The sequence below is a fragment of the Canis lupus genome, chromosome 12 (genome assembly GCF_003254725.2).
Source record: "Canis lupus dingo isolate Sandy chromosome 12, ASM325472v2, whole genome shotgun sequence".
In the NCBI taxonomy this organism is placed as follows: domain Eukaryota; kingdom Metazoa; phylum Chordata; class Mammalia; order Carnivora; family Canidae; genus Canis; species Canis lupus.
Window position 1 is genome coordinate 71,483,334 of NC_064254.1, and position 15,916 is coordinate 71,499,249.

General features: G+C 37.3%; 1 long non-coding RNA gene across 1 annotated transcript in view; it reads right to left on the reverse strand.

Moving 5' to 3' along the window:
- Positions 1-15,633, reverse strand: part of LOC112658617 (uncharacterized) — a 110,408-nt gene extending 94,775 nt beyond the window's left edge. Inside the window, exon 1 of the long non-coding RNA XR_003135830.3 lies at positions 14,891-15,633. This is a non-coding gene — a long non-coding RNA (uncharacterized LOC112658617). The remainder of the gene's footprint in view (positions 1-14,890) is intronic.
- Between the last annotated feature and the right edge of the window lie 283 nt (positions 15,634-15,916).

The window sequence follows — 15,916 nt, forward strand, 5'->3', positions numbered from 1 at the left end:
GCCTGCTTCTCCCTCTGCCTCTCCCTCCTCTTCTGCCTCTGTCTCTCTCTCTCTCATGAATAAATAAATAAAATCTGTTTTTTTTTTAAAGAAACTCACTATAGCCTTAAAAATACACAAAGTCTACAAGTGAAGGAATGGACAAAGACATTTCAAGCAAATGGTAATGACAACCACAGAAAAAGGTGTAGTAGCTATACTTACGTTAGACAAAACAGACTGTAAACTAAAAATGGTAAAAAAGAGACAGAGAAGGTTATTATATAATGATAAAGAGTTCAATACATCAAGCAAACACAACAATTGTAAATATTTATGCACCCAACATTGGAGCACCTAAATATATAAAGCAAAAACTAACAGAGCTAGAAGGAAAAATAAACAATAACACAATAGTAATTGGAGATTTTTATACCCAGACTCAACAAAGGGTAGATCATTCAGGAAAGAGACAGAGAATCAATAAGGAAATAGCATATTTAAACAACACTGTAGATTAAAGGAAACTAAAAGGCATATACAGAATATACAAAATATACAATGAAAATATACATAAAAAATTAGTAGTGTTTCTCGCTAACCATCAATTTTCTGAATAAAAAAGGTTGCAATGGCACCAAAAACAATAAAATACTTGGGAATATATGTAACCAAGGAGGTGAAAAACTTGTCTTTCAACAACATATTGATGAAAGAAATTGAGAAAGATAGAAATAAAGATATAAATAAATATAAAGGTATCTTGTTTATGGAATAGAAGAATAATATTATTAAATGTTAAAATGTCAACACTACTTCAAGCCATCTATAGATTAATTGAAATCCCCTCTCATGGATTCCAAGAACACTCCTAAAATTTGTATGGAACCACAAAAGACTCCAAATAGCCAAAGGAATCCTAAAAAGAAAAGGCATCACACTTTCCGATTTCAAGCTATATTATAAAGCTATAGTCATCAAAACAGTACAGAACTGGTATAAAAAATAGACACATAGACTAGTGGAACAGAATCAAGAGCCCAGAAATAAATCTAAGCATATAGGATCAAGTAATTTCGTCAAGGGAGCCAAGAATATACAATGAAGAAGACAGTCCTTTCAATAAATGGTATTAGAATAATCAGATATTCACATGTAAAAGAATGAAACTAGATCTATATCTTATATCACTCACAAAATGGATTAAAGACTTAATGTAGGACCTGAAATTATGGAATTCCTTAGAAGAATACATGGAATGAAGCTCTTTAACATAGATCTTGGTAATGATATTTTTTAATATGACACCTAATGTGCAAACCACAAAATCAAAAATAAACTAAACAAACTAAAAGTTTCTGCACAGAAAAAGAAACCATAAAAAATAAATAAAATTTAAAAAAGAAAGAAAAAACCCATCAACAAAGTGAAAAGAACCTATGGAATGGGAAAAATATTTGTAAAACATATAGCTGATAAGATGTAAAAATCAAAGATATGTAAAGAATTCATTCAAAAGCAAAAAAAAAAAAAAAAATCCCAATTAAAAAAATGTGCAAAGGACCAAAATAGACATCTCTCCAAAAAATATATACGAAAATCCAAAAGACACAAAAAGATGCTGAACATCACTAGTCCTTAGGTAAATGCAAATTAAAACCACAATGAGATACCACCTAAGGCCTGTTAGATTGGTCCTTATAAAAAAGACAACAGATGGTAAATGTGGATACAGATGTGAAGAAAAGGGAAGCCTTGTCCACTGTTGGTGGGTTGTAAATTGGTAAAGCCACTATGGAAAACAGTATGGAGGTTCCTCAAAAAATTAAAAACAGAACTACCACATCATCTATCAACTCCACTGAAGGGAATATTTCCAAAGGAAACAAACAATAACTCATAAAGATATCTGCACATCCATGCTCATATAGCATCGCTTACAATAACCAAGACATGGAAAGAAAACCCTAGGTGACCACCTATGGTGAGTGGCTAAAGAAGTTGTCACACACATACACACACAATGGAATATTATTCAGCTATTAAGTAAAGGAAAAATATCTTACCACTTGTGGCAACACAAATGGACCTAAAAAGCATTACGCTAAGTGAAACAAGTCAAAGACAAACGCTGTATGATCACTTGTATGTGGAATCAAAAATAACAAAAAACTTACAGAAAACGAGATTAGACTTCTGGTTATCAGAGACAGAGGGTGGGGACAGAAGGAATTAGAAAAACATGGTCAGAGGCCATAAACTTCCAGTTATAAGATAAATGAGTCCTAGGGATAGAAAGCACATCATGATGACTATAGTTAGCACGGCGGTGTCATATTTAAGAAAGTTATCAAGAGAATAAATACCAAGAGTTCTTATCACAAAGATAATTTTTTTCTTTTTTTTTTTGGTATCTATATGAAAAGATGGTGGCTAGTTGAAACCATTATGATAACCATTTCATAATATATGTAAATCAAACGATCATGCTGCATGCCTTAAGCTTATATAGTGATGTATTTCAATTATTTCTCAGTAAGACTAAAAAAAAAAAAATTCACTTTCATAAAGTTGTGGGGCTGAGATCCCCGAGGTTTTCTTGCTGGCTGTCAGCCAGTGGTTGTTCTCAGCTTTTGCTCATGTTCCCTGGCCCAGGGCCCCCTCCATCTTCAAAGCCCGCAATGGCACATTGACTCTCCTCATGTTTTGAATTTCTTTGATTCCAATTCTGCCTTCCTTTTCTACTTTTAGGGGCTCATGAGGTTATAAAGAACCATTCCAGGGAGTCCAGGGTAAGCTCCCTGGCATAAAGTCAACTGGTTAGTAACTTTGGTGACATCCACAAAGTCGCTTTCATCGTGTAACATGACATGTTCATGAGCATGACGCCAGGGGACAGAGATTATGGAGACATTTGCTTATCACAGAAGACGGCACCCCTCCAGGGAATAGTTGTGGGCTCCAGGTCCTTCCATAGATCCAGCACTCAGCTCATGCCACGCCCATCATCCCGCACCAAAGCTTATCATCTCCCCAGTGGTCCCACCACCCTCTGCATCCCACCACGTTTGTGTCTGTGAACTTCCAGGATTGCAGACAAGAAACTTCTGGGAACACCATGTCCACCTGTTGGAGTTGCAGGTCCTTCCTGTAGCTGCAAATCTCTAGGTTACAACACCTTTTGTTTCCTTCGACTTTCCCAGCACTTCCTAACATGTGCCTCTGTGGTCAATCCTCTCTGAATTCTCTAGCTTATTTTCATTTCCTCTATTAAACTCTGGCTAGTAGAGGTACCATACAACAAAAGGGCCCAGCGGCCTTAGGAAACACCAAGTCAATCAAAGTTAAGCAGTTTTCCTTCCTACAGGACTTTTAAGAACATTGTATATATTACTGGGTATCATAAATACCCTAAAAAGGGATCTAACATGCAGCATCACTGTTTCCCAAATGTTTTTTTGTCAAGGGACCCTTCTCTTATGGAATATCTTGTAGGCTTAGAGCTTGTAAAACTGAAAAAACACTTGAGTTGAAATCCTCTCAAATTATTATGTTAACTCTAATCAGTACTAAATATTTGATTAACAAAAATTATATCTAGATCACTAGTATTTAGAATTAGCCTTTGGGAATTAATTTTGATGGCAAGAAAAGTTAAAACTGATAGGTTGTTTGCTTTGTCAATCAGTTCCCTATAGCTGTCTTTCCTCTAGATTTGGGAAGTCATCCCAAAATGTAAAGGGAAAAGTCATTCTTAAAAATACGCATTAGTGAAGGAACTTAAAAGGTAAAGGCCTGTTTCCTTCCAGCTCTCCTCTTTAGGAGTCTTAACTATGAATATGTGTAAAGTAGGCTTCTTTCAATTTCCTCTGCTTGCTTCTCCTGGGTTGTGTGTGTGTGTGTGTGTGTGTGTGTGTGTGTGTGTGTGTTTCCTCGTCCCATTCCCCACCTCTTAGCTCAACTCCCCTCCCTTATCCAGAGAACAGAAGAGAGACATGGCATCAAGGGCAACCCTGAAGGAGAAGCAGAACTCTGAAAGGGTCACAAAAGGCTCCATAACAGAGCAAGGGTTAAGTAATCTACTTCCCTCTTGATGAACTCCTATAGTCATTAAAAATGATAATTATCATGACTCTGCAGCAACATGGAAAAAATGTTTATAATTAATACCAAGTAGAAAAATGCAAAACACAAAAATGAGAGCTACACTATGATTATGACTATTTGAATTATATGTTCATGGGGACAAAAACTGGAGGGGAATATGGAACAAATAAAAATAGTTTAATTTGTCAGGGATGGCAGTGATATCATGGGTGAATATTTTCTCTATATTCAGCTGATGGTTCAGTAATGCTTGAGCAAATTTTTAAAAAGTAAAATGAAAAACAGATTTAAGAATGTGTGGAAGTGGTAAAGAATAGGCAATCATTCTTGTTTGCATAAGGGTGAGAAAGTAGGATCTATATAGAAGGATAAAAAATAGTCAATCTGTTTTTATATCCAAATTCTACTTGTTTACTTGCTGCTTAAAAAACAGAGCATCATGCTTCTAAGCAACCAAGCAGGCCCTGCTTGGGAAAGACAACTTTATGTTACTAAACATTGGAGGCTCTAACTTAAGGGGTAATTCCATTCACTCAAATGGGGCCTTGAGGGTCATTGTAGCAGGAGAACAGCAAGATGAGAACCAGCTTTCTGTGGAGGAGGGGTGGGAATTGAGAGAACTGGAAAGAAGGACTTGAATAGACCCCATTCAAGACCTTGAATAGGCCCCATTCACCAAAGGTTACAAGCTCAAAGGTTATCTAAGAAGATCTGTAGCAGGAAGATGCCAAGGAAAGGACTACACCACCCATAGATCCAGAGGATCTTGGCAGTCAACCACCTCAACTTCATGTTTGGGACCCTTGCACACCTGCTCTCAGAGCGCCCACCTTTGGTGGTCCAGCTATGGTTTGAATGCCACAGTGCCCTCCCTGAGCCTCAGATCTTAGGACCTGTGGACTCAAAAAGCAGTAGAGGATCCCATTCAGAGCTGGGCAGAGGTACATACAGGCTGGAAAAAAAAAAACAAAAACAAAGGAAGGATGACTTTGGAGCACATTTCAGTTCAGGGAGACAAAGCAAACCTGTGGCAATGATCAGGGCTTCCTCATTTACACTTGAGAACAAGACAGTCTGGAGGAACATGGCCAGGAATCCATCCTGGAAATGAAGGGTGTGGGATGCTCAAAGCCAGGCAGTATGAAGGAAGGGAAAAGGAAGAAGGGCTTGTTCCAAGCCACTGGGAGCCTAGCCGAGGGGGCAGGCATGCTGGCAGGCCCTACGAGAAAGAATTGTGTCACAGCCAGATGAGCACAAGCCGGAGAGACTCAAGTAATCAGGCACCATGAGGGTCAAAGAGAGAACTTGAGGGATAGAACAAGATGCAGGCATCTGACCTCTCTGTGAGCAGTATCCTCTATGCCCATCCAGTCCTGCAACAGAAGCACTGGTCGGATGCTAAACGTGATCCAGGGTGAGGTTCCCAGCACTCAGGTGTAACTGTCAGGTGTACCTGGAGCCTGAGGTAGCAGCAGTGACTGAGTTCCAAAAGGTGAGTCCTGAAAGTCATGCACACAGGCACGTGGTAGGCTGGTAAAATGGCCTCCCATAGATGTCCTCCTCCTAACCCCCGGAATCTATGACTATGCTACCTTACACTCAGGAGGGACTTTCCAGATGTGATTAACGTAATGGACATTGAAATGAGGAAACTATCCTGGATTAGCTGGTGAGCTCCCTGCAGTGACAAATGTCCTCCTAAGAACGAGGCAGGAAAGTCAGAGTCAGACAAGATGGGACAACAGAAGAAGTCAGAGTGGTGGGATGCCACAGGCCAACGAGTGTAGATAGCTTCTAGGTACTGGAAGAGGCAAGAGAATGGGTTTTCTTCCTAGATCCTCCAGAAAGAACACAGTCCTGCCAACATATTGATTTTTAGACTAAGAAAACAGGTTTCAGACTTCTGATCTCCAGAACTCTAAGATAATAAATTTGTGTTGTCTTAAGCCATGTAATATACACATAATTGTGTTATATAATATGTTTATTATTAATGAGAAAACTTTGAAATGTAGGTTCATAAAAATATATACCAGTAAAACAAATTTTAAAAACAGAAAAGGAAATATTTAATTCACAATAGCAATAAAAGTTATAAAACTCTCAAGAATGAACAAGGAGGGATCCCTGGGTGGCACAGCGGTTTGGCGCCTGCCTTTGGCCCAGGGCGCGATCCTGGAGACCCAGGATCGAATCCCACATCGGGCTCCCGGTGCATGGAGCCTGCTTCTCCCTCTGCCTGTGTCTCTGCCTCTCTCTCTCTCTGTGACTATCATAAATAAATAAAAAAAAAAAAAAAAAAAAAAAAAGAATGAACAAGGAAACTATAGAATGCATGGGAAGAGAATGATGGAATTTTAGTGAAGGATATAAAATGAGATCTCAAATGTAGTAAATGGAAGTAATAAGAGTAAATGGAAGACTATTTCTTTTCCTTAAATAAAAAAGATTGAATATCATAAAAATCTCGATATTCCCGAAATTAATTTATAAATTTATTATAATACCACGTAAAATTCTAACTTGGTTTTTACATTTTAAAATTAGTTTAAGTGTAGGAGAACTTAACTATCTGAAAATAACCAAGGCAACTATTTTGAGAAGGGGACATTGCTTAACATATACAATAATTTCACATAACAAAAATATTCTGGAAATAGCACAGGAGAAGAAAAATATATAAACGAAGATAGGGGCCAGAATTCAAGCCCAGGGTACATGCAAATTTAACATATAAAAAAGTTATCTCAATTCAAAACCAAACCAAAACAAACAAACAAAAAAAAAACACTAAACAATGCTGGTTCAAGTTGCTATTCATGAAGCAGGACCTTTGGACCTTTTTTTACACACTATAAACAAAAATAAGAATTTTTTCATGTAAAAGTAAAATTACAAAATCTTAAAGAAGACTTAGGAGAATAAATGTATAATCCAGGGATTGGGAAGCTCTTCTTAATAAGGATTAGAAATTTGGAAGCTGTACAATAAAAGAGCGCCATGATTCCTTATTTATAAGTAATTTTAACACAAAGTAAAACGTATCACAAACAAAGTCAAAGATTAAATTATAATTTGGGGGAAAATATTTACCGAGCATTTGACAAACTTAAAATATTTAAATAAAAATCAATCTAATAGAAAATAATCCAAATTTAGCAGCCTTGTATTTCTGGTTTAATAGAATTATGTGATCTCATTTCCCATGCCTGCCCAGATCTTGAATTTCTGTGACCAGATACCAACACTAGAAAACTCTACTTTAGGATGCTTGAAACCATGTAATAGCCCCCAAAGGTGTAACTGATCAGATTATACTTAGAGCATTTTGTTCTATTCTAAGAGCCAAATTGGGGAGTGAGGTGCTCAAAAATATGCATACAGAGGGATACAAAAATATCCGGAAAACTATGTCATTAAAGAATGATAGAAAGAATTGAAGAGTAGAAATATATGAGGAACGTAGTACTGCCTTTAGGTATTTTATTCTCTTTTGTTTATGGGCTAAGACCCTTAAAATGTACTGGGTGTTCCATAATCGTGACATGGGAGGGACTGTTTTCCAAAACAGAGTATAGGATATTAAAGTCTGTGTCAAAGGTTAGACTTTGTTTCAGTCTAATATTGTTTTCTATTTTCTCATTGATACAGCTCCCAAGGATGCGAATTCCCTTTCACTGATTTCCACTGTGTTCTTAATAGTGCATTTAATGGAGTAATGGCAATTTATCAAAAATGTCTTTTTGAGCCTAAGCCAGGTTTTGTATGGATGACTGGGCTCTTCTATTACAGAGACTTGCTAAAAAATAAATATTGCCGGATACCCACTGTGATGCCTGAGGAAGTATTTGTGTATCACCCATCACACTGCATAGCACATAGTAGGTAACAGAAACCCAATTCAAACTTGCTTAAGAAGAAAGAGAGAATTATTCTAATTATATCATTAGTTCATTAAAAACAAGTTAATAGTGACATCTGGGTGGCTCAGCGCTTGAGCGCCTGCCTTTGGCCCAGGTTGTGACCCCAGGATCCCGGGATCGAGTCCCAGGTCGGGCTCCCTGCAAGGAACTTGCTTCTCCTTCTACCTTTGCCTCTGCCTCTCTCTGTGTCTCTCATGAATAAATAAACAAAATATTTAAAATATATATATATATAAATGGTATAACCGTAACACTTAATTCTGCTATTCCTTCTTTATTAGTTACAATTTTTACAGCCAGAGAGAATCTTACTGACTTCTGGTTATCCTAAGGTAACTTTTTACCAAAAAGGAAGGACAAATGTCTGATCTTTTCCCATTATTTACCAGTTTTGTAGTTTTCCTCATAGACCTTGTGCATATTTTGCTATATTTGTACCTAAATATTTTATTTTGACGAGAATGCTAATGTAAATGATAGTATGTTTTAATTTCAAATTCCACTTTCACTGATGGTATATAGATAAGTGGTTGACTTTCTTTCTTTCTTTCTTTCTTTCTTTCTTTCTTTTTTTTTTTTTTGACGTTCTTTTTTTAAGATTGTATTTATTTACTTATGAGAGACCCAAAGAGAGAGGCAGAGACACAGGCAGAGGGAGAAGCAGGCTCCATGCAGGGAGCCCAATGTGGGACTCGATCCCAGGACCCTGGGGTCACACCCTGAGCCAAAGGCAGACAGACACCCAACGACTGAGCCACCCAGGCACCCCAGCGGTTGACTTTTGTATATTAACCTTATATTCTGAAACCTTGTTATGACTGCTCTTTAGATCCAGTAGGGTTTTTTATGTGATTCTTTCAGATTTTCTTATAGATGATTGTGTCCTCTGCCAACAAACATAGTTTTCTTTCTTCCTTCAGAGTCTGTATATCTTTTCTTTTTCCCTTTTTTACGTTACTGTATTAGCCAGGGCTTCCAGTACAACGCTGAAAAGCAGAGTGAAGAGGAAACATCTTTGCATTGTCCCTAACATCAGTAGGAGAGTTTCAGTTTCAAAATATGAAGTATGATACTAGGTGTAATGTTTTGTTGATGTTCATCACCAAACTGAGGAAGTCGTCCTTTATTCCAAATGTACTGAAAGTTTTTATCGTGGGTGGGTATCCTATTTCGTCCAGGGTCTTTTCTGTGTTTATTGGTATGATCATGTGTTTTTTCTTCTGTGGCTATAATAGATTACATAACTGATTTTCAAATGTCAAACTAATCTTGCATATCTAGAATAATCCTGCTTTTTTGTAGCATATCTTTGTTTTTACATATTGTTGCATTCTATTTGCTAAGTATTTGGTGAGGATGTTTGCATATATGTTCATGAGACATATGGATCTAAATATTTCACTTCTTTTAACATTTTTGTGTGGCTTTGGTATTAGGGTAATGAGAGCCTCGTAGACTGAGTTAAGAAGTAATCCTACTTCTGTCTTCTGGGAAGAGATCGTAGAGGATTGGTAAAAAAAATTTAAATATTTGGTAGAAGTCACCATCTAAGCCTGTAGTTTCCTGTTTTGGAAAATTATTAGCATTGATTCAATTTCTCTGATGGATATAGATCTATTCAGATTGTCTGTTTCTTGAATTTTAGCAGATTGTGTCTTTTGAGGAATTGGTCCATTACATACCTCTAGGCTATCTAATCTGTGGGCATAGAGTTGATAATATTATCATTTTTTTATTCTGTTAATATCCATGGGATCTAAAGTGGAGATTAAACTCGCAAAAGTGCAAGAACCTGTCCAAACTGGAATCCCCCTGGAGATTTTATGCCCCAGAGTGGACCACACTGAAACTCCAGAAAGTTGTTGATTATACTTCAGGTTTTTCCCATCCTTGTAGTGTTCCCACAAAGTTTGGTTTCTGTTCTAATAAATTATTACCTGTCTGCCTGTCTGTCTCTCCAACTTTGGAACCAGAAGTTTAGATCTCTGATAGAACTAAAAATCTTATTGATTTTTCAGTTTTTTCAACTTGTTGTTAGGATGGAGTAACAACTTCTAAGATCCTTGAATGATCAGAAATCAGCAGTCCTAATCTATTTTTTAATCCCAATTTATCTTTCAAAGACATTTATAAAATAAGGAAAAGCTGTTTTAATTTACTTACTTTTATACCTTATATACCATTTCTTTGCATAAATTCAAATTTCCACTTGTTGTCATTTCTCTTTTTTCTAAGAGATTCCTTTTTAGATTTCTGGTAGAGCTAGTCTGGTGTTATTTAATTGGTTTTACTTTTATGTCTTTAAATGTCTTTATTTCCTCTTCATTTTTGAAAGATATTTTCCTTGTGTTCAGAATTCTAGGCTAACAGTTTCTTTCTTTCAGTATTTTAAAGATATTGCTTCACTATCTTTTGGCTTACATTTAAAAACTCAACAAATAATCAAGACCCATCAAACAGTAGTATAAATTTGAACTGATCACGTCCTAAGAAGATAATAATTTATTTGTTTTCTCAGGCTGAAGAATACCTGGAGGCAGGGTGCTGATAATTAAAGCAGAAGCCACATATGCAAAGTGGACTATGCTATGACTAATAAAGGAGATATATTTAAGAAACCCAACCATGATGCATAGCACAGAATATCTTAACTCAAATAGATGTATTTTTTGCTCAGTCTTAGCCCTAAGACTAAGGCTACCGATAAATTGATCTAACAGTAACTTCATATAATATGGATGCACCAGCACCTGCTTAGTTTACAAATTATCAACGATTCCTTAAGGCTCCCAAACACTATATATATCTTACGTAACTTCTCTTGTTTTAAGATATGCCATAGGCAAAAGAAAGGAAAGAAGAAGAAGAAAGAAGAAAGAAAGAAAGAAAGAAAGAAAGAAAGAAAGAAAGAAAGAAGAAAGAAAGAAAGAAGAAAGAAAGAAGAAAGAAAAGAAAGAAGAAAGAAAGAAAGAAGAAAGAAAGAAAAGAAAGAAGAAAGAAAGAAAGAAGAAGAAAGAAAGAAAGAAAGAAGAAAGAAGAAAGAAAGAAGAAAGAAAGAAAGAAGAAAGAAAGAAGAAAGAGAGAGAAGAAAGAAGAAAGAAGAAAGAAAGAAAGAAAGAAAGAAAGAAAGAAAGAAAGAAAGAAAGAAAGAAAGAAAGAAAAGAAAGAAGAAAGAAAGAAAGAAAGAAAGAAAGAAAGAAAGAAAAGAAGAAGAAAGAAAAAAGAAAGAAGAAAGAAAGAAAAAGAAGAGAGAGAGAAGAGAGAAGAGAAAGAGAAAGAAGAAAGAAAAAGAGAAAGAAGAAAGAAGAAAAAAAGAAAAGAAAAGAAAAGAAAGAAAAAGAAATTGCATAGATCCTCTGAAGACCATTTCCCTTCATGTAGCAAGCTCAATAAACCTAATTTTTGTTTATTTATTTATTTACATGCATTTACATATATATTAAAACTCTTAGTCCTCTGCTGTGGTAGACTGAAAAATGCCCCCTTGATAACGTTTTTCCCAGTCCCTGGAACCTGTGAACAGATTACCATATACGGCAAAAAGGAACTTTTCAGATGAGATTAAGGATCTTGAGATGGGAAGATTATTCTAGATTAGCCAGGTGGGCCCACTGCCATCACAAGGATCCTTGTAAGAACGAGGCAAAAGAGTCTCCCGCACACAGAAGACAACGCGATGCTGGCAGCAGAGGGACGGGGAGAGAGAGAAAGGGGCCTCGGGGCTCTCATGCTGTGGGCTTAGAATACGGAAGCAGCACCCGTGAACAGGGAAGGTAGGTGACCTCCAGGACTAACAAAGGCCAACAGCCAGATCCTCCCCGAAGGCCTCCAGAGGGAAGCAGCCTGATGAAACTGTTTTAGACTTCTGACCTCCAGAACTGCAAGATGATAAATTTTTGTGGTTTTAAGCCTCTAAATTTTTGGTCATTTGTTGCAACAGTAGTAAGAAGCTAACATATTAATAACATTAAGATGATTTCTTATCCATGTGTGTACGTGTAGAGGTGCAAGCACATGCTTTCAGAATCAACAAGTCAATGTTCCAATATTAGTAACAATATGATTACAAAAATCGGTTTAAGTGTTTTTTTGTTGTTTTTTTTTTGGTTGGTTTTGGGGGGGTTTTGTTTGTTTTTTGCAGTTTGACCTTGGGATATGAATCTCACAAGGAGTGTACAATTCATTAAAAATTTCTAAATAAAGGTTCTCTATTTAAGCCACTGATGTCATAGAGCGAAGTTTACTTGCCTTATTTAGCTACGATTTTTTTTAGAAGTGGTTTCCTTTGCCTTGTTTTGCTTTGAGGTTGTTTCCTAATTATGTAAGATATTTCCATGTTTTCAAAGCCAAATCTGAAATATAAGATTCTTTAAGGAAAGTCTACATATAATCCCTCAGCGTTCCACTCTGCAATATTCCTTTTCCAACTAGGATTCCCACTTATCTTACTGGCCTTGATAAAATGACAGTCCTTTTCTGCTTTCCCCTCTCACAGCATGGCCTTCTTCCTCATTTTTTAAAAACTATTATTTCTGTTTTTCAAGGGAATTGTACCAGGAGTGGTATCCCTTATTCTCCCTATTATCCTCTCTCATAAACCAAATCGTCAATTATTAGTATGTCCACTGATGACTTCTTTTCTCTCTCACCTTTTTATTAGCCATCCATTCAGCATTTTAACATCTATTGGTACAGTAAATGCAAATGTATGAAAACTGGTTACATGGTCTGACATGTCATTCAATTTAACAAGTAATTTCTAGGGGTGACAGATACACTGGCCTCAACAGAATTCACTCAATCCTAAGACTAAATAGGAATCAGATATTATCTGTTTCACAAAGAATGCTATTTCTAGTTTTTACTTTATAAGATTTATTCTTTACAGCTGTCCCAGTATCAACAAACGCTATCTTACAACACCTCTCCTCCTTCCCAGGCCCCAGATTTTTAAGGTTAAATGAGAAATTGGAGTGTGCTTTAAAATGATTGAATTCTTCTTTCATTCATTTCTTTTTGTTTTATGTGTTTTCTTGTTTTTTCCCCTCTTTCACACAGAAGGATTTCTTCACAATTAAACGAAATAATAATTTATTATATCTGTGAAAGTCTCAACGACTTTTTCTCCCACACATTGTCCTTCTTAGTCTTATATATTCTACAATAATGCCATGATTCAGTTTGCTCTCCAGGCTTAGAATCAACAATCAGCAGCGGCATCACATGCCATATACATGTGTACCATGAGCTAATACTTCACACATACTCTCTCTCTCATCTCTACCAAAATAGGTATTATTATTCCAGGTATTATTGATGATATGACTGACAGTTAGAGAAATTTAAAAATTAAATAGTTGGGAGAAGGCTGCAGGAATTTTAAACAGTAGATACCGCAATTCAAACAAATGTCTCATAAGGCAATAATTGTACCAAAGTCACTAGGCTTTTTTAGTTCAAATTTCTAATCATGAAACTTTGTCTACTTTTATTTTTAATAGGAATTCTTATTTTTTTAAAAGCCCTTTCAATTCACTCCATGTTTAGAAACAGTTCAGTTCAATGATTCGCAGTAAAGGCTCTGGAGCCAGACTGCAGGGGTTCAAATCTCAGCTTTGTTAAATGTAGTCGAACTTGACTAAATTATTTATAATTCACTTAGACTCTCTTTGAATAGAATAAGATTTTAATAATGTTAAATGTTTTTATTCAAGCAATTGTCTGTCTTAAATTCCTCTTATTTTCTCCATGAATTAGGTCAAAGTTTTACTGCTATCCTTGCCTCTACTCTTGGCCTGAGACCCTTTGACAGAACAATCTTCTACAAAACACAAATACGATTTCGTTGTTTACTTGAATTTTTATTTGAATAGTTTCTGGACTTTGATTAACAGAGACTATGAGATTGTATCTGATCTTTAATTCTTTACCCACGGCCAGGATGGAGGGATGAGTAACAGTCACATTTTAGAGAAAAAAATTCAATAGCAACTCAACTTCTGCTCTTTCCATTTTCTGTAGAAGAAACAATTTAACAAAGCCCCCTCTCTCTCTTTTCCCAATGGGAAAATATTCTTATCATCTTGGGAACATTCGTCTATCTTTTTTTCCCTTATAAATAGTAAAGAAAAAAAATATAAAACCTCTTCATAGCATGTGGCTTTCAACTGCCACTTTTACTTATTCTTTAAACAGATATATTTTTCAACAATTTTTGGTATTTAAAGTGAACTGCTTCTTGTTTTAGGTAAGTAAATTTTCTGGTTATCTAACTTTTGAAAATATTTCTATTTTAATGAAAAATAAATTGCATCTTCTTACACAACTATTAAGGAAGGTTTATTTCTTCAAGAAAAAAAAAAAAAAGTCCTTTAAAAAAAATTAAAAGGGTGGGGGAAGAGCAGAGGGAGAAGGAAAAAGAGAGTATCGTAAACTGGCTCCAGGCCCAGCGCAGAGCCCAACACGGGGCTCGATCTCACAACACTTAGATCATGACCTGAGCTGAAATCAAGAGTTCGATGCTTATCTGACTGGGCCACCCAGGCGCCCTGAAAAACAAAACAAAAAAAAATTCCTTTAATCACTCTGCCAGGTTCTGTGGGCTCTTGTCCTTCCTGAACCGTTAATAAAACCCTCCACTACTCTTTCTTCTTCAACTCTGTACTTTAAGCAGTTGCCCACTTTACCCTAGAGCATCTTTGCTTGATTGCTATGTCGGTTCCTAAACTTGTTATCTAATTATCCTCATGCATTGCCTTGTGCTCATACACCTATACTTTAGTTTTTAAAGAGAAGTAAGCCTTTATTTCCTTGCCTCGTAAATAAAGTTGGCTGAGTTGGTTGTTTTTCTGGTGATCAGAGACCGACTCCTGCATCCTCACCTGACTCCTCGGGCTCTTGTTCTGTCCCAACCTTGCCTGGAGCAGCTGCAGTGGCCGTGGCCGTGGCCGCAGGAGTAGGTGGATCAGACACGGGGGCCTTGACCTTTTCAGCAAGTAGCACGTGTGATCAGTTCCCACACAGGCGAAACCCACTTGTAGCCCCTGCTCATAGAACAGGGTGCTGATGCAAAGTGGGATGACCAATCTGCAAATAGACGCTAGCACCGCGGCAAAGCTCTCCCAGGAAGGGAGAATGCGGCCAAGCCCTTCAGGGTCATAGGTGCTGCCCTGGTCAAACACCTGCTGGGTGGTCAGCTCAAGGGAGAGGGGAAGGTATTCAGCAGGATGGCTTTACCAGCTTCCACTTCGTCTCCAACCTTCCTCAGTTGCACATCACCCAGTATTTCAGGGGCTCTCCTGGGGGTTGAGGAAGGGCGGTTTCAAAGCCTGGAAGAAGAGGACTTCTTTGGATCCATGTGCTGCTCCAAGCTGGTGCAGTGACTTCATGTGGGCTTTGCCACCAGCATGGACAGCTGCGCTCGCACCTTGTTGTCCAGCAGCATGTCCCTGATCTCAGTGAGGTCCTTCTGGGTGAACACAAAGCCCATAAGCCTCGGATATGAAGCGACCATTTCTCCAGAGCTGGGATATTCTGCAGATGCCCTCAGATGGCCTCGTGAACCGTGACGTTCTTGCCCGCAGCACTACAGCTTCCCCTAGCAGGGACATGCCGATCTGCCGCATCTGCCTGGAGCATTGTTATCTACTCCCACAGGGAAGCCTTTTGGATGATCATTGAAAAGTTGGATGATTTGGGGGGGTGCCTGAGTTAGTCAGTTGGTTAAGGGTCCGACTCTTGGTTTCGGCCCCGGTCATGGTCTCATGGGTCATAAGATAAAGCCTTAGGTCAGGCTTCCCACTCAGTGGGGAGTCTGCTTGAGGATTCTCTCCGTCTGCCCCTCTCCCTACTCACATGTCCTCTCTCTCTGTCTCTCTTAAATAAATACATCTTAAAAAATAAAAAGT